The sequence below is a fragment of the Melozone crissalis genome, unplaced genomic scaffold, assembly GCF_028551555.1.
Source record: "Melozone crissalis strain CALT ecotype California unplaced genomic scaffold, PUWL_Pcris_2 ptg000006l_1, whole genome shotgun sequence".
Classification (NCBI taxonomy): domain Eukaryota; kingdom Metazoa; phylum Chordata; class Aves; order Passeriformes; family Passerellidae; genus Melozone; species Melozone crissalis.
This window is the reverse complement of record NW_026535784.1, coordinates 39,816,326-39,844,025: the sequence shown is the minus strand read 5'-3', so window position 1 is coordinate 39,844,025 and position 27,700 is coordinate 39,816,326.

Sequence of the window (27,700 nt, the reverse complement as noted above, 5' to 3'; positions counted from 1 at the left end):
ATTAACTCTGTTGTCCTCAACCAGACTAGACTTTATACAGACAGCATTTTGGATATATAGTATTAAAATTTTGCTGAAGGCTAAGGACTCAGAAATGGTTCCATCCCTGGGACAAGCCATTCAAATCAAAGGGAAACTGTAGATGGACTGCTACTGTTCTTGGGAGGACCAAGAGGGAAAGGAGGGATTCGTGGCGGGCCCTGAAGAAGTCGACTCTCGGGATAAGAACCTTAAAAATGGAAAAGAGAGACTGTAGCAAATCTGGTGGCAAGAAGAGCTAAGCAAGAGTTTCTTGCTAAGAAGAAATTTGCAGGTGTGATTAGAACCAGCAGTGGTCAAGAGTCCTCCTTGGACTGATGCAACAACTAGCACAGAAGGGAATTTCTTCTGCCTTTGCCTGTCAGTTTTTTCTTATCTTTAATCCCCGCTGAGGGAGACGGCTTCTATCGTTTATTACCTCTGCTGCCTCAGTAGGATTGTTATCCCTCTCCCTCCTGACGGCAGTGTAATTATGTCCCCAGAGAGCCGTGCCTGCAGGCAGCAGTGCGAGCCTGCTGAGCCTCTCCCGGCAGGGCTGTGCGCTCTGGTGGCTGCAAACTGTGCTGCTGCCCACTCGGTACCTATTTCAGATATTCCTGCTGGGGCCCACAGGGGAAACAACAGGCTGCATGCCCACTTAGCAGCTGCATGCTGGTAAATGTATTGGTGTTAGAAGTACCTGAAGACTTTTGCTAACAATAGCATGGCTTGTCAGAGGTTTATAATACGGTTTTATAATTGGATTTGAAAAAAGAGGCTAGATTCACACTGTGCTGTGTGGGGAGCATCCCTCTGTGCTAGTCTGGGCTGCTGAGGAGGAGTGGGATGTGTGTGCACACTGGGTCAGGTGGCACTAGTTAGATAAGCAGCAGTTGTGCCTCATCTGCAGCCTCATTGATCCTGCTGCAGGGCTGTGCTGGCTGTGACGAGCGCTGCTCAGGAGCCCAGAGACAAGGTGAGTATGTCAAGTCTCACATATCCTGTGTGAAAATCCATACTTGGCCTCTGCCTCCCTGTGCCTCATCTCACATCGGTTCTCTCGCCTGCTACAACCTGCAAGGCTCAGAGCTGCTCAGAGCCTTCCCAGAGGTGGTGGTGCTGTGCCTGCTCTGCGAGGGCTGTGCATGCAGGAACTTGCTGCTGCTCCCCGACTGCTGCTGCTCCGTGACTGCTGCCTCCCTGCTGCACAGCCCCATGCATGCCCATTCTGCAGCACTGCATTGCCAAATGCCTCAAACACCTCCCTGCATATGCTGCATAGCTCTTGGCACTCAGAAATGGCAATATTTGGGGTAGGGTGAAACTATAAACATTTCTGAGTGTGATGCTGGCTTAGCTGCTAAGCTAACATTCCCATTCACTTTGTCTAAAGAGTCCCTAATATAAGAAGTGCCCAAACCTTTCGAATATGGAAAAGCCACTCTCTTTCCTTAAGAATATCCAGCCATGTATCCTTCCACAAACAGCTCAGAAATTCTGTATTGGCAAGTGTTTTGAACAGTCAAAGCATCCCTTGTCCCATGTAGAAATGAGAAAAAAACCCCAGGATAATACAACTAGATTTATCAAAATCTGACTATGCCCTGTATTGACTCCTGACTCCATCTGTACTCCCTTGCATTCTTTATCTTTCATTTTGCAGACTGGAAAATGTAGAAATACACATCTTAAAGCTAAAAGCTCATGGTTTTCCCACTGAAAAGAGGAAAAGAGGAAAGATCAATACACAAATTCAGGAAAGTTCAATACACAAATTCAGGAAAGTTCAATACACAAATCTAACAACTACTCTGCTGGTTTTGTTGTTCTGGAAATGCAAAATGAGCGAATTGCTCCATTCTGCCAAGAGAGCTGTCAGGACTCAAGTCTGTGGGAACTCTAACATCCAGGAGTAGCATATTTGATAGGAAAATGTAGCAAAGAAACTGCTTTTGGGACAAACAGATTTGGTACTTGAAAGGCTGAGTTCCCATTTGCTTGCCTGTTAGCAATTTACAACCTGTATAGGATTCTGAATGCTAAGTACCTGCTTATCATCTCAGGACTGCCAGGAAGATATTCAGTCAATAAACACATCTGAATGCAGACTGTCAGGACAGATCTTCCCCAGGCAGAAAGCTCGTGGGAGGTTGCTGCTTGCTACAGGTGCCCACAGCCTTGTCCTCTGCAGAAATGTCATCGAAAGGGGCATCTTCAAAGGCAGGTTTGGCTTCTCCTCCTGCCACCAGGGACTGAAGGTGCAAATGGTGTTGCACTTCATTAAAAGCCCAGAGTTTGAGCAGCCAGTAACACTGTTTTCAAAGGGACCCTGAGAAAAATAACATTTGCTCTGAGGCTTTTTTTAAAAGGAGGGAGTAGCAAAGCAACCCAAGGAGTTCACCATGCCCTGCTTGTAAGCAGTGTGGGAATGGCACAACATAGGCAGCTGATTTATGCTATCTGCTGCCAAACTGTTGTGGCTAATACTGAGCACCTCTAGAGTACAATTTATGGGTCATTTATGGTCAGGCTGTTTAATAGCCTATCCATAATGTTTGATCATGTCATCACTGCTTAGAGAGACTAATGTGTAGAGATTTTGCTTCTGGAGCCAATACACTGGGCTCTTCAGACTTACATGCATAATAATTCTCTGGGCTAATAGCTGCCAATGTATATTTATTCCAATAATACTGCCTGCTTACTGTTCTGCAGTTCCATAGCAATACAAAGATTGATTGACCTGTTCAACTACTGTGGTGATTTCTTCAAAAATCAGAAGCCTAAAAACATAAATGTTATCATAAACAGGGCCAGGATCTTTAGTTAATAGCAGACTACTGTGAAATAGCACCTTAATTTATTATACTTCTCAATTTCTTCTTCTCATACTCTTTTGCTTATGGCTGAAGTAAAACCTTACCATCAGGAGCCTGAAATCTGCTCTTTTGGTCCCCTCAAAGGCCAGTGCACATCACGTAGTGCAAGTGTCCATGAAGAGTTCTTAGAAGCCAACTGAAAATAAAATCCAGGGGTGTCAGGGCCAGGATTCATCTGGGAAGGAGGAAGCAGCTGATGAGAAGCTCCCTCCCCATCCCTCTTCCTCCTCACCTCCATCATCACTCCTCTCACCAGCATAAGCTTCTTGTTATCTGCCTCGGATGTGGCAAAGCTTTGTAGTTTCAGTCAACTCTTTCAAGGGGGCTCAGGGGGACAGAAACCAGTGAAGCCAGAAGGGGGGCATCACCTCTGGCAACCAAAGTGACAACAGCTGCCGCAGCCTTTCATGTCACAGTTTTACAGACTCCAGAGGGGAAACATCTCATAAAAGATAACCACGTATGTGTATGTCCAGAAGGTTTGGGGGTGTTTGTGTTCCAGGCAAGATATTCTCATCTTCTTTAGTAACAGATGAAAACAGAATGAATTTACAGAAGCTGTACCAAACACAAAGTCACCTCATGCTTTGCTCTGGTGCCAAAATGCATGACAAGGCCAGTAAGGGAAAGAGGCATACACCCCTGCTCCTGAGCAAAGTCAGTTTCAATTAACACTGCTTCTTATTTCAGGTCTGCACAGATGCCTCATGAAATTATATGCAATTCCTTTGAAATGTAGAACTTATGCTGCATGGGATCAAAAAAGTAATTTAAAAATGCTATGTGTACTCTGGGAGGAATTCCTTACTTTCCATTTGAAACTTCTGTCCAGTTCAGATATGGTGGATGCATGTCACTTACAGAACAAAAGCTTTTTCATTTTCAGTTTTCACTGGAAAAATGACAAGGTATTTTAAGAGGACACAGAGCCGCTTTTTGTATTAATTTTACACAGAACAAATCTGTTTGCCATAATGCCTCCTTCTTTTCCATTTCATTCATTACACAGTGGGACAACAATGACTGAAGTGTCCTCTGCCTCACGTAGAGACTGACAAGGCATATATCTGCTGAAGCCAAGCAAAGAGTCATCCTCAAAAGTCCTCACTTGTACAAACACTAGTGCTATTTGCAATATAATCAATTACTGTACTTAAAACTAGACTCATACATTTTGTAAAACACCACACTGGAGATCTCTTTAGCAGTTTTGTCTGTACACCTCAGTTTCTAAGTGTACCTTAGTCTGGGTGGTGCATTTAAACTTTTTTTTTTCCTTTTAACCAGTTGTTAGATATTCAAGGCAAGAGTTATTAAGAGGATAAACTGATTGTATCTTTCCTAACATCCTGTGGCTGTCACCAGTGACCAAACGCTGAACCAGAGGGCTTTGAGTCAATTCTGCACAACAGACCACTGTGTGCCCAACACCTATAGCAGTGGTACCTAAGTGGGGATATGGTATCAATTGAAATATTTTTACATTTCCAAGTGCAATGTCTTTTACAGATAATTTAACATTGGCATTTCATCCCCAAGGCTATGTGCAGGCAGAGGGAAAGCTTTGTGGACAGCAAGGTACTGGCAAGAACACACTGTGTGCCCTCCAAGGCTTCCCCATTTGCTTGCCTTGGAGTTCCTTTTGTGAGATCTTTTCCTTTATGACTGAAATGAAACTAATTCATTGTGAGAGTCAAAAAGCAATGGTGAAGGAACCAGATTTTTGAAGAAGCATACATTTCAAACATACATTTCTCCAACAGCATCAGAGGAAAAGTGAAACAGAAAAGCCGATTCCTTCTTCTGAAACTTCATTTTGCTGTGAAAGCTTCTATTTAAAAAGTCAATGCTAGGCTACATTCATAGGGAGGAAAGATTGAACACACTGTTTTCTGTTCCCTCTAACAGCCTCTTTCTCTGTGACATAGTGAGTAGGGTGATGGGTTTACAGAAGGTTTCTAGCTGCTCCTGCACTCCCCTCTGTCTGAACCTAGTCTGTTCTTTGGAGGCACCACAACTGTGCCCCAAGTGGCCTTTCAGGCTCCATGCTCTCACTGCCACCCTGGCTTTGGCACAGCCTGAAGAACACAGCCCTTCCCAGCCACCATGCGGATGTCCCTGAACCTCCACCCTGCTCAGTGTGCCATCTCTCCCATGGCCTGAGAGGCAGGATAACAAACCTGATGTATTTTGAAGCATGGTTATTAAGACCTCTGATCTTTCCAACATACCTTTTAAAATGCACCAGAGGATCTAAAATCTATAGGACAAAATCGAGAATTTCCTTGATGTTTGCTTTCCCAGACAAACATGGGCTGTTGAACCTCTCTCTCAACAGTGGCTTTAGCGGAGCAATGACTGTGATGGATTATTACAGAGTAATGGGGTTGTACTGCCCCTGCAGAGAGCTCCATCTCACCTTTGCTGCTGTTTTGGAACAAGTGAAACAAGATTTTCCTGGGCTGTAGCTCACTCAGCACGAAATCACCCACCAAGTTCAACAAGCAACAGCCAGCAAGACTTTCTGCACCCTCATCAAAGTTATTTCGGGTTCTTCATTGCCCAACAGCTTCTCCATGTAGAATACAGATAGTATTTTTTGGAACTAATTTTATGCATTTAAACACACTTACAAAATACATTTACATACAAAACAAATCCCACCACACTGACCTATGCCAAATTATGATGCCTACTTTGTACAAAGAAAATCCCAAAAAGTAGATGCTTTCCTCTTTTTCTCATTATTTATCTAAGCAGATGTTTAATTAGAATAAAAATAAACATAACAAAAATGAGTTAATATAGTTTGGGGAAATACACTGGTGTTTATCACTACTGAGAGTTTTCTGGATGCTGTGTGGGGAGTTTGTATGAAATTACTATTATCCTCCCCTCCCAAGACTAAAATTTTGAGTAACTTATTTTTTGGATCCCAGAGGAATGAAGGACACTCAGGCAGAAGTGGTCATGAAGCAGATTAATTATATTCCCTCCATGAGTAATACATTCAGCTTTGAAATTATTGCTAATATTTTGTATTTCAGAGATTTGTGTTTCCCTCCCAAATGAGATCATTACTAGATTTAGCAACAACATAAATATCTTCTCTTCAGCTATCATTGTAGCAACTTTAAAAAAAAGTGGCACTTAGTCTTCAGCTGAATTCAGTTACCAATATTAATTGGAAGTGTCACTGATTTTTCTCACTTACACAGGCAAATGACTGGAGTGAAAAAACACCTAGGAGGCACTGCATGACTGAAGGTGCCATTTCAGATCAGAAATGATGGAAACACAACATTGGGATTTAAGTTCACTTGGCAAATGTTTGATGTACACTACAATCTTGCTCAAAGCGAGACGTCTAAGAGAAATAGTGGTAATAACTAAAGCAAAATATCTCCTGCAAATGCTTGTGCCAAAGTTCTGCACTGACTCTCAGAGCTGGTCTACCAAGGGCGCAGGGTAAGCCAGTCTTGGTTTGATGGTTCCAGTTCTCTGTGGGAGTCAACTACAGGATGCAGAGCAGAACACGAAATGAGTTCCCTGAAGTGGGGAGGGCTGTGTGATGCCAAACACACCCTCCTGCTCTGTCAGTGTGAGAGATTCTGTTCCCCACACCAGGCTGGCTCCCCAGCACTCCCGCCAGTCCCTGCTCGGGAATCGAGGCAGCACGCCCTCGGCTAATGACAGCCACAAGTCTCCACTGCGGGCAGAGGTGCTGGAAAAAAGGCAGGAATGAATGAATGAATGCCTGAAGTCCAAGGGAACACAAACACTGCGCTTTCCTTACAATAACTGCCCTGGCTGTTCCTGATGGGCACCAGGCTGCCAGCCCTGCAGAGCTGCTGAGCAGCCTGGCCAGAGCCCTGCCTCGGGGCAGTGGCCACACAGCCCTGACACAGCCCATTTCCTAAACCCTCCGTGTTTTCCCTGCTGCTCTGGTGCCATTGAGTGGGCTCAGGGTAGGCACAGACAGCAATCTGTCTTCTCCTGCCCAAGGCAGTGAGGAGGAGGCCCTGCTTGATGGGGATAGCCAGTGCCAGTGTTCCCCTGCCTACAAGGCTGGGGTTTTTAAAATCAGCAACAGTGAAGGCAAAGCAGGGGTCTAAACCAAAGTGCTTGCTCTCTGTCTGCAGATTCCAGAAATATTTCAGAGCAATAAACCAGAAGCTACAGAAGCTGCAATTTGTGAATACAATTTTAAAAAAATATTCATGGCTCTATTCACAATGTATTTATGCATCCACAGATCTTGAGTGGTATCAAAACAGGACTTCACTTTTCTTGTCCTGTTGATGCAGACATGCAAGCACATAAAAAGCAAAAGGAGACTAAGCTGTCAGTAGATGCCCAGCTCTGTTTATCTTTGTCTCTTACTGAGAATTATAGGGAAATATCTTGCATTTAGAATATTTTCACTACTTTTAGTTAGCAGAAAACAAAGGTAGGAGACTTTAACTGCTTTGAAAGGCAAAAAGCAAGCCTTTAAGCACTGTGCTATATTTGCCAAGAAACTGTGTTGTCTGCTTTGAAATTATATACTCCTGCACTGTCTTAGTTTTAGTCATAACATTAAGAAACATTTTTCCCAGATCTTACTAAATACATATCAGTAAGTCCCTGCACATCTTTGACAAGCATATTAGAAGATTAAATTTACAGGACTTCACTCTCACTGCACTTATATCTCTCTTTCTCCACTCCTAACACTAAATTCCGCAGGCATTTATTTGCTTAGGGCTCAGGCAGTACACACAGGACAATAATTCCTTCAGCAAGTGCTGGGGTAAGGGTAGATGTCCTGTGCAAAGCCCAGTTGCACTGGGCTGCAAAGTCCTTGTACTAGAGGAATTGCAGTCACTTAGTTTAGCTTGAGGCATTCAAGCAAGTGTATGCTGAATCCCTGCATTGCTCTGACCCAGCAGCTTTGTCTCTGCTGAGCTGCAGAAACAGATCCCACCCCATAGAATCAATGGTTAAAGTCCCAGCAGAGGATTTTCAGGAAGAGCCTTCCCTACCCTGTTTGTTTATACCACAACTACTTCCACTGACCACCTGTAGCCAGGTGAGTGCAAACAGAACCCAACCCTTTAACAGCTTTTGTTACCATCAGCAAAGCAAGTCAACAAGAAGTGTTTTCTTGTAAACAAGTTGCCAAATCACTCTTCCTATCTTAATGTCACCTGAGATAAATTAAATTAGAAATATCCCTCTTCTACTGAAGCTCCTAAAGACAAAAAGTACTTAATTTGTTCCTGCTCTGTTGACTGTGAAGAAAGGAAAAACTTGAAGAGAGTTAAATACAAGGTATGGAGCAGTGACCCATTGTTAGGATAGATAAGATCTGTGACATGTTTATAAACAGGTTAAAATAATATGCATGCATTATAATGCACATGCATTATATATAAAATATAATGCATGCATTTATAATGCACATGCATTATAAAAATGGAATGTACAAAATAAGACAAGTTGTATGTTTGACTGTCTTTACTTTTTGAAAATAGTGCTAGGTTGTTGGGGTTTTTTGAGTGTTTTTCTTCATTTATCTTCATTTAGTTCTATTTTACAAATTCAGTTCTTGAAAGTTTGAAAACTGTGGGAAACCTGTTAAAGGCCATACTGAACTACTCACAAGACTGGAGGACAAAAAAGAAAGGAAAAGCTTCCAAAGTATATAATCAAAATACATTGTTTTAAGCATTTTGTTAATACCAACAAATAACAGACAATAGAAATAGAATCAAACTTCAGTACATCAGTTAGGAGATCATAATGCACATGCTCAGTGGCATCCAAATGGTCTTCCAGAAAGAAGCTGGAAATTATCAGCAGTGATATTTTAGTGTCCAATTGGACAATCAGGGGCAACAAATCCATTTTTAAAGATACTTTTTACACACTGTGAAGCAACTAATTCAGTGACAGGTTCAATTAATCAGAAGTCTTTGCAAATCAACTCACATTATACTTCTGTGTTCGTGCTATTTGTTCAATCATGTCACAAAACAATTAGGACAAGTAGAATGGAAGAACTCCAGGCTTAGCCTCCTTTACTACACCTTATGCATTCCTAATTTTCCTTGGCAAGGAAAAAAATAAAATTGAATTGATGGGCTTAAAAATATCAGAAAGAAGCATATGGATATAAAGTGACCAGAAATATATTTAAACAGGGAGATCATATAATTTCTAACTACAGGAACTGTGAAGTTATGGAGCAGTGTTCCAAGACAAGTAGAGAGGGTAAAGAACCGAATTGTCTTTAGGTGGTGTTTAGCTGGTTTCTGAAGAGGATGATGTGTCAAGGCTTGCCTATTAGGGACAGGGACAGGACTTGATAATTCAGGAGATTCCTGCAGTGAATGATTATTGTCTTTCTGTCTGCCAGCCCGCTGTTCAGTCTGCTATCACCATATGCCAACTACTGCCAGAAACAGCCAGCTTCCTTTGGTGAGCAGAGGGGTGGGAAACATGGCCAAGAGAGAGCACTTCAGATGCTGGCCAGGTCCAGTAGAGCCCTGCTGAGCTTCACCACAAGAAACAACATAAGGCTTGTCACAGAGTCAAGTGCCCAACACCAGGGAAGAAATGGAAAACATTCCCTGCTTAATTTGGCCACATAATACTCCAAGACACCCAGTCAGGTTTGGAAAGCACTGAGTGTCACAGCTCTTGTTCCAATAAACTGACTTTTTTTTCTGTAGGCCTGATATTTTCAGTTTTCTTCATGCTGAATAACTCCTTATGGTCAGCTCTTGACCTTTTGACTGTATCTGAATATTACTTCCCTGCAGAAGCAGCTTTACCACGTCACCGAGCTGCTTCTGCCCCGTGCAGAGAGACTGAGGGAACACACACACACCAACATCCAACTCAAAGGCAAGTGTCAGAGCAACCCTCTCATATTTAATCTGTTTGACCAAGGACCAAAATCTGCCAAAGTAAATGCAGCTGTACCAGTTTGCCCCAGAGGGAACAGAGTCGAGCAAGCCCCTGAACCACAACAAAATCAATCTCAGAGTGCTGTGCTAAGAGCAGCAGCAGGGGATAACACTGAAATACATTCCATGTACTGTGAAATACTTCAGGATCAAGTACTGAACAGTCTACTAAACTAGAATACACTATGATTTTGCTTGAGACTGATTAATCTGCTAGTTGCATTAGATTGCTAAAGTCTCATTTACCTCACAACCAGTCCTGGACAGGTAATCAGCCATGAAAGCAGTGATTTAAAATGAGTCAGATAATATAAACATGAATTTTTCAGGCCAGAAACAACAATATACACAACTTCTTTATTATCACTTACTTAGGGCCTTCCTGATTCCCAAAGAGGTTCATGTAATTACTTCAGTCCAAGATTATGTCCTGGGATCCTCAGTTACCAAAAATGATGCAAAGGGACCATCAATCCTGATGGTTTGGGCCTGGCTAATTTACAAGCTTGGCTTCTGTTCAGTAGAATTTGTTTATAAATTCTGCATTCTAAAATGTCATTTTTCTTCTCCTGCCTCCTTAATTCATGTTGAAATTTGAACACTTGAGAATCCAAGTTAGGGAAAGCTAATTACAAAGCTTGAGTGCTCAACTTTATTTAGAGTTTGGTGTGGATTATAGTCCACATGTACACTTCTCCAAAGGCACATTTTAGATTCTAGTTCTGTAACTCAAGTGTTTAGAGCTAGAAAGTTTCTTTAGTATTACCCAGTTAGGCTTTTAGTCTAATGATGTCTCAGCTATGGATATTTACCATAACATCCCACACTTCTATTCCAGCTCTTTTTAATTAGAAACTAATTATTTCTTCCAGTGGAGCTACTGAGAGAAATCTGTTTTCACTTAGCACTTAGGCCAGAAATGTTATTGCCACTTCTGTTGCAATTGTCTGCTAGCTTTATTAGTTTGTATCGATCTGAGAATCTACATTTTTGGACGTTTTCTAAATCTTTCTGTTTGAATTCAGCCTAATGTGAAGCAAATGAAATAGATTTTACCCCATCTATTTTTCCTCCAGTACACTTCTGAACCATATAAAAATAGCTTCAGCTCTTTTACAGTTCAGATTTCTCACTTTGACAGACTTAATATCAGTGCACTGCCACACTCCTCCAGAGCCAAGCCCCTGCAGCACAGCTCAAAAGAATAATAAATACTGGGAGAATGAAAAATAATCATAGTACAGTTACAACTGCTCATTACAAATTTATCTCTGGTGATGTTTATCTACTGGTTCCAGCCTTCTACCCCATTCCAGCCAAACCTTCTGCATGCATAGCAACAGAAATCACCCCAAACCCTTGGCTGCTGTGATGAGCTCTGAACCACACACTCCTACACCACGCCTCAGAAGTCAGTGGCTGCCTTGCTTTACAGACTGCTTGCTTTCCTCCCCAGTAGTCTTCAAGGGGATAAACACGCAGCTGGCAAACTACAGGGCAGATTGAGGCTGTGCTCAGTTATCCAACTCCCTTAGGCTTTTGACTGCTGCTGCTTTGCTATCCCTTTCAGAGGTGTCAGTGGCATACATCTGCAGGCACAGCTGAAGGCTGGAAATCAGGAAACATCAGCTTTGCCAGCAGTCTGCTGCACGACCTTGGGGAGCCACTTCAGCTTATCTGACTTTTATTTCTACTTCTGCCCTTTGTTGGTTCTGGTTTTGATGAAAATATAAATCTGGGACAGACACAGTCTCCTACTATACTGATAAATGGCATCAAGTACAACACAACCAGCTCTTTCTTGTGTTTCTAGATGTTAATGTAATATAAAAAAGGAGCAACTAAATTTGCTGACTGGTTCTCTCAAGAAGCATTACTAGACAAGAAGAAAATGACTTAGGGCCTACTAGAGAGAGGTATAGTTGAGCTTTCTGGAGCCATTTCATAGCACAGTATCTCAGAGCCATCTGGGCTTTGACAGTGATGGATCAAACATAATTGTGCTGCCTTGCACAGCATTTTCTTTCTCAGTTCCTTGCAGAGACCATGGATTGCCAAGCCCATCTCTGAGGCAAGCTGGTTCCTTGGCTGACCCAGAAAACAAGGGCAGAGCATAAATGCTTGTCTACACAGGTTTTTATGGAAAACATCTCATAATTTGTCTCTCTTAACCCTCTAAGCCCCAAATGCTGAGGCCATCCACTCTGCAGGACTCAGTGGGTAACCCTGGGAAAATTGAGGGCTGTTAAATAATTTCCAGCTGAAAGACTTTTCCAGCCAGTCAGGAAAGAAGTAGTACATGCTAATTTCTACCAGCAGGCTCCTGGTATAGTTAATTCAACCACCTGTGTGTTTGCCCAGGGCTCACACATGCTGTGCTGACTATATGATTTCATATGGGCTTGGTTTTGTGCACATATGAGGTTGACAATTATGCTACGTCTTGTTTTTTGGGGTTTGGGTTGGTTTGTTTGCTTTGATTTTTTTTGCCTGAAAACCTACTTGTTTTATTTTGTATTTGCTTCTGTTCTATCTATACCACCTTTGCTAATTGCTAGTGCACAATATGCATTATATTTGGGCTCATTTAGTTATAGGCTTAACTTCGATTCTTCCATTCAGCAGCTTGTCCCTGATTCTATCAATTCATGAAGGAGACCAAAGACCACTGGCACACCACTGTCAATGCCCAAACTGCCTAAAAAATACATTTTTCTTTTTAGAAGGAAAAATATTTCTAAGTGCTAACATTTAAGGATGTCTATTATTAAGTGTAAAAGCTCATTCTTTCTATAGAAAGGCCACTCAGTCCACAAGCACATCAATGACAAAAATGCTTTATGAAGCTGTTCCCCAGAAAAGCTGGCTCATAAAGCTTCCATGCCAGTCTCCTGCCATCAGCAGGTTCCCCAGCTTGTGTAGGGCTGATTTGCTCATTTATGTGAGTTCTCCCCCTGGCCTCTAACATCCTGTTTCAATGCTGGTGCATGAAGGCAAAGCAGAAGGCAGCACTCCCTGCCTGTTTCTCTCAGCCTAATAGCAGTGAGCTGCTGGACACAGCTGTGGGAGTGGAGCTGGGAGTTCACTCTGTACCTGGGAGCTGGCAGATGCTCCAGCCAAGCTTTAATCCAAAAGCAGCTGGGTACATATTTCACTGAAAGAAAGTTATTCTAAGAAAAGCATCAGAGGTAATACTGAAGTGAGGTTCCTCACTCAGATTTAAATTTTGCATTTGTCTGGGGGCCTTTTGTGTCAGAGAAGCACAATTCTTCCAAAAAGCAACAACATATACAGAAGGTGTTTTCAGCTATTATGGCTTTACCATTGCAAAGGTGTCTTAGTAATATGCAACAAGTTCTAAGCAAAAATGTTGCACTGATCTCTCTCTGCCTTCTTTTTCTGCTGTATTTGCAGCTTAGTGGCTGAACTGCAGTGTCCAGGCTCAGAAACAAGGCTGCTTTAGTTTTTCTGCCTGTTGAATGAGGGTAAAGACTTGAGCTTTTTCTGTGCACGTTTTCTCCACATAGTGTTATGTAAAAATATTTGCATAATTTGTGTCATGTATGTAATACACTAGAAAGGTTGATAGGACACAGTGAGAGAGCACATAGTCACTTGGTGTATTTTAACTTGACAGTGTCAGGAACTGACTCCAAGGGCCATTAGCCCTCATTGACCTGACACAAAAAATATTACTAATGCACACTTCCACCCATGAACTCTGCTGGGCTCAGTAGCAGAAACATGAGCACTTCATGTTCAAGTCAACCAAAGCTGAGACAGAGGTTTTGCCAAATGAACTTACAGGGCACAGCAGAAAATGCACACTGGCTGTGAGCTAGGAGTAGACACAGTCACCAAAAATGAGAGGAGAAAATTAAGAATGGATTCCTGACAACACAGCTGGATGTAGTGCTCTGAGAGCTTTGCAAGTGTAATTGCCTGTGTGCCACTTGGACCACCCCAGCCCTGTTTAAAGAGATCATGTGTACACTGTGTACACATTATCCTAGATGTGTACTGGGTCATCTCCCAGGCCAATGGCAAAAAGAGCCATCTGCCAAATGTCTTTCTGCTCGAAAAAGGAGAGATTTGTTTCTGCTACAGGTGGTAATCCATTACCCCCAGTATTATTACACAGTAATTAGGAATCCAGAAACAGCAGCTGAGATGGAGCCCTATTGAGCTAGCTGTTTTCAAAGCACAAACCAAGAGAAAGTCACCCTTTTGATGACTTTACATTAGTAAGTGCATCCTTGTGTTTGCAAAAAACCCCACAAAATGAACAAAACACCCTAAGCAACAACAACAAAACAAACAAAAAAACCCCAAGCAAGCAATAAGAAATCAAAAAAAACAACCCACACCAAACCTCAAAGAAAGAGAGGTTCAAGGTGCATTTGAAAGAAAACCACCTCAGATAGAAAAGCATCTAATCAACTTGCTCAGAGGTACCCAGGCAAAGCAGTTAGAAACTGGATTGTTGTATTGCAGCTCTTAACCCAAGGTCATATTTCCACACTTTTCTGAAAAACATTTGACTTCATTTGCACAAAGGTTTGTAAAAATTTGTACAAAAAAGCTGAGGCTTTTTCTGCCTCAGCTCTATGGACAAGGCCATTTTCAATCACATGCTATCTGCTGCTGTGCCTTCTGTTTGCTGTCAGGAGCAGAGCTGGCACCTTGCTCTAAATTTTTACCCTCTGTGGGTATCACAGCAATTAAATGCTGCCTGTAGAACAAGTACACTGACTGCAAACTCTGTTTCAAGCTACTTTTCTTTGATTTAACTTGAATCATATATCTGGAACTACAGAAAAGGTTTCCAATAAGGCAGCTAGCAAAATCCACTTTCCACGAATCAGCTGTTTCTTCTATATTTTTTAGCTTACACAAATGCTGAACTGTGTACAGTTTACTTCTAAACTCATATTTTCATGAGTCATCTGTTAGGAGTAACAGTCTCACATAACCATTTCTACTTATATTCTTAAAGTAGATGTCAAAATTATTGATCATTTTATGATTATTTGATTAAAAGTTTTTGCCTTTCAAAACTTCTGAATTTTTATACAGTAAGAGTGATCTACATTTAAAAGCTGAAGTAGAATAACATAGGGTGCAAGTGTAAAATACAACAGCTACTCCTAAAGTAATCCATTTGGATTTTCCAGTTTGGAAACTTTACTGCAGGATATCTTATTCTGGTATAATTAGGAAGCAAGTTGGACTAAATCAAACTGGCATGAAGAGCAAAAATTATTAAGTAGAAGTGTGTGAGTTATTCAGGAACTTCTGAACAGCAATTCCAAACTACTTCCAATGCCCCTAGCTCACATCTGAATGAGGGGCCAAAGACTGACTGGGGCCAAAGAACACAGCTAATTGATCCATCTGAGCAGCGGAGCACTGCATTAACACAGCAGTGCTGCTTTTAGAACCAAAGCAAGCTCGGGTATTTCTGTTTCCAGACATTACTCCATGAAGGGAAACACTTCACAGACTATGAACAAAGATAAACCCGAGCATCAAAGCAGTGAAAAGCCTTAGGAGAGCCCGAGCTGGGAGCGCACTGTATCCCTGAGTCAGGCAAGGGAACTGGCCTCACCTGCACCCCTCATCTCTACAGGGCTAAGTCAGACAGGTGAGTACAGCCACCATCGTTCCCAAGAGAAGTTGTTTTGCTGCGGTTTGTGTGATCCACCCTACATAAAGTGCCAGATGTCAAGGATTCTGCAGCCTGACACCAGACTTTCCTGACATGGCTTTTGCAAATCATCTTCTGCCACAGCCAGTGGTCAGTGGTGTGAATCCATCATATTTTGCATTGCAACAAATTAAGGTTGCACACACACAGAGTGAGCTAAATTCCACAGAGGGATCGACAGCAGGATAATGAATTGCTAAATTACCATAAAGAACTCCCTAGCGCTTAATAACCGTGGCATATCTATGCTGTGGATCCAAATACTTGGCAGAGGTTTTATATCAGAAATGAGCAACTTAAGTGGCTTCTAAAGAAAGGCATTTCTAGGTAATATTTCAAGGGGAATTTTAAACACCTGCCAGTTTCTGGTGTTAATTGTCCTGCTCAAATCTTCCTAATTAGCAGTTAGTTGCAAAATACCAGATTGGGTGATAGAATTATTTAGTGCTTAGATTCTGAGCACTGACTAAGCAGTAGTAGAATAAAAACTACTGATTTCTTTTGAATTATAAATCCATTAAAAAGACTTGCTTGTCATACAAAGGAACAAGAGGAGGAATTTGGGAATGGGCAGGGGGTGTGGTATATTAACAAGAACCCAGAAGAACTGAACATTTCGTGAGTGGTTACTGAACAACATCCCTTTCAGATTTGGCTCTGAACTTTGCCCTATGCAGACCAGAAGTTGTAGCCCACAAACAGCAGAAGAAAAATAGGAAACTAAATATATCCCATCTAAATTTTAATATCAGTAATAGCCCACTGGATAAAAGGATGAGCTGTGAGAGTCACAACACATCATCTCCAATCAGTGCTAACTCTGCTGGTTTCTGCAACATCAGCTGTTAACAGACCAATCTTATTTTGACCCAGAGCTGACCAAAGTTTGGAACATCCAATAGTGTCTTGAAGTATGAAAAACACTTTAGTACTCAATAGTTAGTGTTAGAATTAATTTATTCCTGTACAAAAGCTTAAAATTATTTGAGCCCAGTTTCTCTCCAGTTACTGGAAAATTCAAGCACAGCTTAAATTCCTGCTTAAAAAAATTTATCAACAGATGCTCTCTAATTATATTTATTTCCTTTTGGAACTAACAGAGTGTGGGCATTGATGAATTGGTATTAGTTAATCACACCTCATGAAAATCCCATGCAACACAGAATTTCCTCCTGATGTTTGGTTGGTAATAAATTAGACCAAGGTTGCCATCAATAAATTAATTTTGTGTCATCGTCCAAATTTCACAACAACAAAGAAGTACTCTATAAGTTACAATTCATTAACTTTAGAGAAAAATTTGTAAGTAGAAGTGCTAATTTAGAAATTAGCTTTTTATAAATTAACCTTCTTTATTAGCACAGAAATGTATTTTCTGGTGGAAAAAGTGCCTAGGCTATAACACTATATATGAAAAGTAAAGGACCTTACAGACACAACTATTTTTTTTAAGATTCACAATTAATTCAATAGATGATTGCTGAACAGACTGCTGGTTACTCATACATTCAAAAGGCTTTAATGGGACCCAGAAATAAAGATTAAGTTTATTAAACAAAGCAAACCAAAATTTTGGTTTCAAAAATTTCAAGTAGTATAAAGTAGCTCATACAACTTTGAAAACTCTTCTCCTCATATCATAAAAAAAACCCAGAAAATATCCAATGCTATTAGACAGACAAACTAGCAATTTATCACCCCAAAACACAAACACTGGGTTGGGCTCACAAAGCCCACTGATGATCTGTTGTCTCATACAACATACCCTGCTCTGCCTCCTCTGCTGTCACAGCACTTTGCAAAGGCTCAAGAAAAACCAGCCCAGGCAAGGCAGAAAAATGCTGCTCACTGTAGTGAAAAACTGTAGTTGCAGACTATCCACTTGTACAAAGGATGAACAGCAGGTAGATGTATTTCCATACTTCCACGTGCTGGCTAAAGAATGAAAGGTTTTCATTCTCACAAAACAAAACCATTCAGCTGATTAGAAATTAATGTTACAATGGGAGCTTTTAGTGTATGCACATCTTTCCTCAGTGACTTTCCTAGGCCCTTGCATCATGGTATTTGCCTCTTTGAGTCCCATTTGGTCTTGCAGAAGGGGAGGCCAATTCTATAAACCTTGTAATTGAGATGACAAAAAAAAGCACTTGGGTATTTTGTCCCTGATTGTAGATGACTGATGCACAGTACCAAGGGCTGCTTGTCCTCTGTCTCCTGAAGCTATAAATCAGCTGAAGAGATAACCCAGAAAACCTACCTGAAACGTTTAAGAAGGACAATAAATTTTCTCAGCTGCATTACTGCAGAACATTCACCAAAACCCAGTGTCTGCTTTAGGGCAGTGTTCTGCCTTTAAGAGCAGAATTACACTAGACACACACTTAATTGCATTGACAATTGATGATTACAGTGTAATTACTCTTTTGGCTTTTCAAATTACATTCAATTCTCATCAAGTGAGAAAATATTAGCAACCTAGTCCAATCTGATCTGGTTTCTACTGACATAAAATTCACCTCAGCATTGTGTCTGTCTGGGTTTAACCCCAGCCCTCAACAAAGCACCACTCAGCCACTTTCTCACTCCTTATTGCCAGTGGCTGGGCAGAAGAAGCAGATAAAACGTGAAACCCACTGGTTGAGATAAGAACAATTTAATAATTGAAATAAAGTAATAAATAAGTAATATTAGTAAGGGGAAGAAAAGAGAAACAAAACCCAATACAATTGCTCACCACACACTGACCAATGGCCAGCTTTTTGCTGGGCCACAATCAGCACCTCCTGGCCAACTCCCTCCAGTTTATACGCCAACCAGGATGTTCCATGGCATGGAATATCCCTCTGGCCAGCTCAGGCCAGCTGTCCTGATCATACTTCCTCCCAGCTTCTTGGGCAGCTGCTCACTGCCAGAGCACTGGGATCTGCTAAGTCCTTGACTGACAGTAAACACTACTGAGTAACAGCCAAAACACCAGTGGAGTATCTACATTACTCTCATACTAAACTCAGAACACAGCTCTGTGCCAGCTATAGGGAGGAAATTAATTCTATCCCAGGTGAAACTTGAGAGTGACCGACCAAAAGAAAGGCCCATCTCATCACAAAATACAGCATCATTCAGACCTAGTTTTCCATTTAGTAAAGTCTCTTCCACCTATTGACATAGAATATAAAACAAACAAACAGTGCTCTGACATATTCAAACTAACTGGGTACATAACATAATGCAAAAGAAATCAAATTGTTAAGTGTTTAACAAAAAAACCCCCATATCTGGTCTTGCACAGGATATCTTCAGATTAGTTTATACACCTGTAACTTCCTAGGCATTTCTACCTCCGTGATTGCATGTGCTTCAGGATTTGGCAAGTTTTAGGACTGGCAGATCTTATAAGCTCTCAACTTTGTTAGCAAGGAAAACAGTTTTCCATGTGATGAATTTAGGATGTAGGCAATGTCATTTATACCTGAAGATGCCCCCACTGTCGCCTCTCTTGCTTGCCTGTCTCACCCAACTCATGCTCCTTTACCCTGTACATTTGAAATTGGTTCTTTGGGGTCTCTGACACGTTTGGTGTTCCTCAAGGCAGATAAGCCCTTTGCTCACTGCTCCTTGAGCTCATAGTTTCAGGTGGACAGTCAGCTTTTGGCCCTACTGGGGTTGCATGAACTGTCAGGGAGCCACTGGCAGCAAGCAGGAGTACTTTGGATATTGTGGCCTGTGACAGCATAGGAAAAACAAAAAATGCAAGGCCAAGCAAAAATACCTTTGAAGATACCATGCATGTAAAGAGTCAAAGGGAAGCTGGCAAAGGGCAGCCAACTCTTTGCTACTGCAGCCAATCACACCAGGAAATCCAGTTCTGCCTCTGTCCTAAACCTACTGCAAATGGTTGCTGTATTCACCTCGGGCATCAAATCAAACACTTTAATGAGAGAAGGCAGCTTCTGACTGAGTGTAGCAAATTTATGCACACTTGTTGGGGTGACAGTATTATCTTTAATACAGAGTGTTGCTCTTGCACTCCAGCAGTCATACAGGTCTCTTTTCAGCCACAGGGACAGACTTGTACATCATTTCCAACAGATGGCACTTTTTAGCCTCTTCATGTGCGCAGGTGAGTGTGTGTGTACAAACATGTTTCCATAGTAACTGGAAACTGCTTTTACAGAGCACTGTCTACCATAAAGCAGAGAAATTATAGTTGGGCTGAAATTATATCATCTTGTATTTTAAAGGCACTTTTTTTTTAAAGCCATAGAGAAAATAACATGATCATTTCCTTTTCTTTATTACCTTGTGGTAAGAAATGCATTGTCATGCAGAAAGAAAAACACTTAAGGGTAAATATAAAGTCCACCAGGTATAGGTGGTTTGGGGGAGAAAAAAAATCAATACAACCCTTCTGACAGAATTCTATAGGAAGCCTTTATCATAGATGAATATAGCCTTCCTACAAGAACAAATTGAAGTTATCAAAAGTTAATTCCTGGTTTCTTGGAAGGTACTGTAAAGGGCATATAGCCACAATTCTCAGGGGACAGGCAGGGCAGTGCAGCAAGGCTGTGCAGTCCTTCCTCACAGCCTCCAAGATGAAAAGACTGAGACCTTTGCTTCTCTAATAAAGCTTCTGGAATGGAAAGGCTGTAAATTCAAGGCACTGGGTAATCAAGGTCTAAAATTCTCCTCCTGCACCAGGGTTCCAAAACATTTACTTCAGTTTCTTTTTCTGTCATGAAATTGCTGTCTCATCTTTGTGGATAATTTTGAGGTGTTTTTTTCCAGTCCTCTTGTATCCACATTAAGCTTGTTTTTCTTCTAAGGAAACAATCTGCCACATAATTAGGGGATTCGGGTTGCTGTTTGTTATTCAGTAGTCCCCTTTGGTTCATTGGGCCACTCTGGAGCTCTCCAGGTTTTCTCCATGCTCTGGGCATCAATTTTATGGTAGTTCCAATTATGTAGGTATAAAAAGGGACAGAAAATAATTTCTCTGTTATTTTTGTCCACATTTTCTGCTGATAATATTCCTCAGCTGCCCTTACCTCCATTTTGTCATTATCCTTGGTTTCTCCCTCTCACTCAGCTCCAAGCCAATGTATCTTGTCTTCTAGCCTTTCCTGCTCTTGCTTTATTCCCTCTCTCACCCTGCCATTGCCAAGATCTTAGGGGAAATCAGAGAGTGCTAAGAACATAAAGAAAATATGAATTTGTATTCATTTCTAATGTCATGGCAACAGCAATGGCTATTCCTATTTTCTCCCTGATTTCAAGGAGGAAATACTGAAAGTGGAGAGGTTGCCCTCTACTTCTGTGAGCAATATGCAGTGTGTGCTGTGCTTTGGGAATTGATATTCAGTCATCAGAACCCCAGTATTTTAGATTTCCAAAGTCAGCAACTTCAGAGTTGCTTCACCTGAAGTGATGCACTGTACTTGGGGTTGATAGAATGAAGTGCGCCTGCTGCCTACCATAAAACATCTCTGCTCCTAATGAAGAAAACAAACATTGGAGAGAGGCAGTCACTGTTCACTCAGCAGAGCTCAGTCTGACCAGGTGCAGGGGGCCCAGCCTGGCCCTGTGCAAGAATGGGGAAGCTGCTTAGGTGTAGAGAAGGGGAGTAGCACACAGTGTTCTGCTACAGACTGCCCACAGCTCAATCCTGAAAAGCTGGAATGGAGCAACATGAAAATATGATTTATGAAAATCAACACATCATCACTGCTTCTTTATTCTCCGCTGAAAATTCTGGTTGGCAGGTTTTGTCAGAGGACAACCTCCACATCTCTTATCTCTGTTATTTCAGCACACATGCCAAGATAATGCAGACCTTGGTGTCTTCTGGCAAAAATACATCACTAAATAATGCTTGCCAATGTGTTTTAAATTGTATGCTGTACAATGAGCAAAGAAAGGAGCAGTCATTTTTGTTAAATTACTGTTACACTGTTAATCAACTACTTATTTATTTAGGGTCTTCACGACTCAACTCTCCACTATATGGGCAACTTCTAGAATATTTTACAATCAGTGTTTTCTTAAATGTGAGATTAAGGATCAAAAAGGAAATGGTCAAACTGAAGAACAGGGTGCAAGCTTCAAGTTCTGAACCAGAAATTAGAGTTTTGAAGATGAGAAATAAGATAGACTCACAGAATGGTTTGTGTTGAAAGGGACCTTAAAGGTCATCTACTTTCAACCCTCCACCTTGGCCAGGGACACCTTCCACTAGACCAGGTTGCTCAAAGCCCCATCCAACCTGGCCTTGAACACTTCCAGAGATGGGGCAGCCAGAGCTTCTCTGAGCAACCTATTCCAGTGCCTCACCACCCTCATGGCAAAGAATTTCTTCCTAATATCTGAGCTAAACTTGCCCTCTTTCAGTTTAAAGCCATTCCTCCTGGTCCTGTTACTACATGCCCTAGTGAAGAAATCCCTCTCCAGCTTTCTTGCTGGCCCCCTTTGGGTACTGGAAGCCTGCCAGTGTGACCCTAATAGGACTCTATTTAAGTGGGAAAGACAGCTGTTAACAGGAGGAGGTCAAAAGAGGGGACGCCACACTAAGTGCTGTACACTTCCTACTGTCAAAAGAGTTAGCCTCATCTTTTCAGTGGCTCTTGCAGTTGTTAGGGAGGTATGTAAGTGTTTTTCCTTCTTAAATGTCCTGAATTTCACGTCCTTAGGATTCCTCTAATAATTTGGAAGCTTTTATCTAACCATTGTACTAGGTCTCATCCTTACACTTTCCAACTCTTTTCAAACAAACCCCTAGATATTCCACCTCTTCAAATTTGTTATTTTCTTCTTCAAACAAGTCTCACAAATACAGAAGTTTGGCTCAGGGTGGTATTAGCAAGAGTCTTATGGAAGTTTTTGCCAAGGAATCAGGGTGCACCACCATACCTCTCCAAAATAACTTTTCATGGAAAATTAATTCATAAATACAGACATTTATGTAAATATATATAAACATTCAATATAAACATTACATGCTGTTCAGAACTTATTTTCACACATTTATAACTTCTGTTTAGACTGATATATTAAAAAATCCCCAGTGGTCAGGCAGTATTTTCCTACTGTGCTGTAGGAATCTCCATTGCATCCAATTTGCTGAAATACCTCCAATGCTTTTTACAACAAACTAGAAGAATGCCTAGGTGAACCACACTGTCATCTCTCTTAAGGTACATGAAGGTCCTTCTTCTCTCCTGCTTATTACAAACCTCCTTAGAGTCAGAAATTCCATGTGGTCCTAAAGAAAACTGCCTGGAGACTCGACCTCCAAACAGTAGCACAGGTGCTTGCAATAGCATCTCAAAATCTCTCAACACAACTGCATTTTAAATGAACAAGAAACACTCAGAAACAAAGTATATTTCAAGAATATTTGGTGAGTGAAACCAGGTGCTATCCAAACTAATGGTGTTCCTCAAGTCCTGAAACCTTTCTGGAATAAGTGCCCAAGCTCTGGCTGGCTCCCAAAAGGCAAGTGCCCTTGTGCCTGGGCAATACTCACAGTTTAGCTATGGCTGTTGCCTTCAGAGAAGTTGTGCTGTCAGCAAAGAAGAATCAAATGTTTAAACACTTCCTGCAGTCATAAGATCTGCCATCTTCACACGAGACTTATATGCATCATATTCCCAAAATACATGATTCAAGTTTAAATTCACTGATTTTGGCTTTGCCAATTCCACAGCCTAAAAAACTCTGAAAACATAATTACAGCTTTTTTCTCCATCATTAAAAATCTCATGTTCTAAGCCTGACCTGTCCATATTACTGTATTTGGAAGGAAATATACCAGGTCTATTTATCTACATGCTTACTTAAATGTAGAAACCCGGTAATATTATTCCTGAAACAGCACTTCTTTTCAATGAAAGCATCATATCCTAAATATTAAAGAAAGTATATATATATTTTTTTTTCTGTCTAAATGTACCATACATACGTTCACTATTCCTAATGAATTTGAGAGAGAAAAAGAATATGCAAGGCAAAACCATGAAGTGAACATTGCCAGTTCACCATTCAAAAAGGAGTTGCCAAGAGCATTAATAACCATCTCTATTAAGTGCTGTCCGGAATGTGGTCTGTGGAAGTGGAGAAATTAAAGGCCCTGAATAAAACACACTGATGAACCTGAACAACAGAACTTCTGCATTACAGAACTCTAAATTAAGTGCTGTCAAGGTGTGGGGTAAATCATTATCACAGATGTTAAATCTGTCTGAACACAACATTTTTTTTTAATTTGCCATATTAAAAATTTCTATGATAGATTTCCACAAAATACAGGATCAAGCTCTACAAAGTTACCATACATGTCACTTCAGTGGTAAGATACTACACATCAGCTCTGTTATACTAGTTTGTAAACAAGTTCATAAATGCACCTACAGTTCTTTTGAATGTTCTGGGGATTTTTTTCATTAATTTTAATGACAGCACCGCTTCATTCCTTGCCATAGGGAGGTGGCTGCTGGTAGATTGAGTGTGAAGAAGACAAAGCACTATGAGTTCCAGCATATCTCTAGCACCTGTTTTGTCACAAGCTGCCTTACAATACCTTATTTCATAGGAGTATCTATTTGCTTTAAATATCAGGGGGGAAAAAAAAAGAAGCAACAAAGGTGATCCCTCACACTCAGCAATCTTTCAGACCATATAAGGATGTCCTTGTCAGTGGTGCCAACATAGGAATCTCAATGGACCCCAGGTTTAAGAGACTGCTGTAAAAAAAGCACAGATAGGCAGATAAAAACCAGGCATCTTTCTATGACAATCCAGGTGCAAAGACATAAAATTGGAAGGGTCAAAACACTTAGTCAACAGCTTTTGAATGACAACAGAGGGGTTGTTTCCCCAGTAAAAGGGCTGTGGAAAGTCCAGAGGGTGAGCTGCCAAGTTCCAGCTGTCCAGAGAAAGAGGAAGGCAACAGCAGTGCTGGAACTGAATTCTCCTGACAAGAACCTGAGCCACTTTCTGCCTCTGCAAGCTATGAGGTTTTTGCTCCAGTAGCACTGCAACTATACCTGTGCAGCTTTGTGTTTTCCTGTAATTCCAATGGTGTGATGCAAAGGGCAAACAGCTCCAGCTACCAATTATTTCCTTTTATTTGCCAAGCATAAGGTTACATAAAATTGTAATTGGGGCACCAAGGGGGCAATAAATCCTAAGAAGGTCTACTCAATCCCCTTATCCAAACTAGCAATGGTGTGGAATAGACTCTCAAGGAGATACAGCTTGAGCTGTAGCTCAGCCAAGAACTCCTCCAGAAAACTCACAAAGGGCAGAGTAACCCATGATCATCAATGCACATGAGCTTGGAACATCAATCATTGATTAATACATGAATAGTGTTTTTTCCAGGACTGTTTTTCATGGACATGAATGTGGTCAGGATGAAAATTTATGGATGAATAAATGCAATCATCCTGGGATGTTATGAACAATGGTCCTAAGTGAGGTCCTTTGAGTTCTCCTGGACTGCAGAGGGCTGTGCCAGCACCTCCCTCTGAGCAGGATGTCTCTCACCATTCGTGCTCTATATCCAAAACCTCACAAATTCTCACATTTACAAAGTTAAAAGGACCATTGCCAAAATCTGACAATGGAGCTTGGCCTGTGATCTTTAGTCATTACACTCTAGATATTTCAAGTTTAAAAGAGTGAGTTTTGGGACAATTCCCCTTCAGTCACTCATCTCAAATTAGATGTGCTGCTTTGACCTTTGATGTAGGGTCTCATAAGGAATTAAGAGTTACAGCATCTTCTGAGAGCCCTGGTAATACAACTGGCAAGGAGCACTGACTACCTGGTGAATGTCTTCTGTTGATATTACAGAAATATTAATGTTTGTCTAGTTCTTCCTACATGGACACTTCATCTTTTTTGGAAGCCTTCCTTTGGCTCAAGTCATCCTAGTGAGTATATTCCCTATGGAAATACTGCAAATTTTTGCTCAAATATCAACTGCTTCTCACTACTTCTCTTTCAATGCTTTATCTCTGAGTTGGACTAGAGAAGTAATTTTACATCAAAAAAGATCTGCAGGAAAAGCAGATAGTGGAAGGAAAATACCACTTAGCCCTTTTAAGAAGGAATCCACGTACATACAGCACAATGGAAAATTATCATTTTTTAGATCACTCTGCTTGAGAAGCAACTGGAGAGATCATTAAAATCACCTCTGTAGTTCTTTGAACACCGGTGTTATTTGCATTTCAAAGGAGCAAGTTTGACAGAGTTTATGAAAATTCTCTACTCCAACCTTGCAGCAGTCTGGTTCCCTGTTATCACGCTGCCTCCTTCCTGATCCTTTCCAGAGCCACACATTTCTCCTTTTGGACAATAAAAATTAACCTCCAAATGCAAAGCACATCTATAATCCAGGATTGCTTAAGAGCAAGCTGGCATGAGTTGGCTCAGTAAAAAGACACCTCAGTATCAGGCCTCTGTTGTTGCCCGTGCTCTGTTTCCCTGCTGCCATTGTGCTCTCCTAGATTGAGCTGACCACCACTGAATACAGAGTTCAGAACAAGACCACAATGTGTAAATTGATATTCAATGTGCATCATCCCCTCACCCATACACACCAGAATTCATTCCTAGGGCAGGAAGCAATAGTTTAAATTGATCTGCTCACACTTGTACCTCTCTGGGCCTCCTGTTCTATTATGAAAAAAAAAATCCCAACAACCCAGTTCAAACAATTCTTGCATTTATTCCACTGAATTTCATCAACAGGTGGGGGCAGCTAGTTAACAGCATTATGTTTCCTTCTCATTCCTCTTCTTTCTCCTCTAGTGTCTTAACAAAGCACTGCTGCAGGCACATTGTGAAAGAGTCTTAGCACAGAAATGGGACAGAAGGAATGTGCTCACACAAAGATTCATGTCCGCTGTGGTCTTCAGTCTCTGCTTCAGGATGCAAAAATTCCTAGTAAAGGAAAGGATCAAGAGGGCTGACCTAGGCTGGAGAGAGACTGACAACCACTGTTATCTGGACTCTTACAAGGAGATAAGCTAATGGGACCAAAGAGAACAGTATTTTTGACCCTTGAATAACAGCTCCACCATCAGCAATACTTAAAGGAGGTGGTGACTTATGGGGAACAAGAGTGGGAGGGGAAGGAGTTTTGAACTATGAGTTAAACTGGGACTCAGAGCAGACAGATCTGGAATATCTGAGAGCTGCTACCAACATGGTCCTTTCCCAAAACTAGGCAGAACTTGGCTCTGCTTGTAGAGGCCACGAAGGCTGCACGTTCAGTCAGTCTGCTATAGGAGTAGCTGACATGCCCTGCTCTGTTTTCTTTCCTTACTATGGACACTGATTCCTGCCAAGGACACCCTCCCCACTCTATCCAGAGGTACATGGCATGCCCTAGAGGTACCAAGACATTTCACTCCAGAAAAACCCATGCTTTGCTCTAAGGTAGATGAACTCCAGACAGCAAACCACTGGGTTATAATACTGGCTAAGTTTTACCTCCCAAAAATGTTTAATCTGATTGATTGCTTTCTGAAGAGAATAGCAAGGAGTGTGACAGCATTAGGGACGACTTTCATGCCAATACACGAGATAGCAACTAATGTTGTTAAGAACAATTTTTTGAATTTACCAGGACTTTATTAATCAGATAATACATTGACAGATATATGAGAGAACTCAGAGAGTCACAGGTGTTACATGAAAGGTTCATCTCCAATAGCTTTCCTAGTTATAAGAGCAGCTGAATCATTCATCTTATTACATATAAGACCCTTGGTTTTTTAGGGCTGCTCTAGCTAAGTGGAAGAGGGAGAAAAAAAAAAAGCTGTAGTGCAAGGTGGTTAAGATTAAATCCAAGTAAAATGGTGGATTTAAAATTAATGTGCACTGTGTAGCTAAATTCCTTTATTAACAAAACAGCATATTTTCTTTAAATCTGCCACTCAATGCCCTTAACTTTCAGCACTGTATTTCCATGGGGGCTCCTCCTGTATAGCTTGACATTTAAAAGGACCTCAGTAGTAAGTGGTTTTTGTTGCTAATTTCTAACTGGGTATTTACATCAAACTGTCAGCGCTGTAAGTAAACTTTACCCCAGGGGATCCTGTAGACTGTAGATTCATTCCTAGTGATTCTGC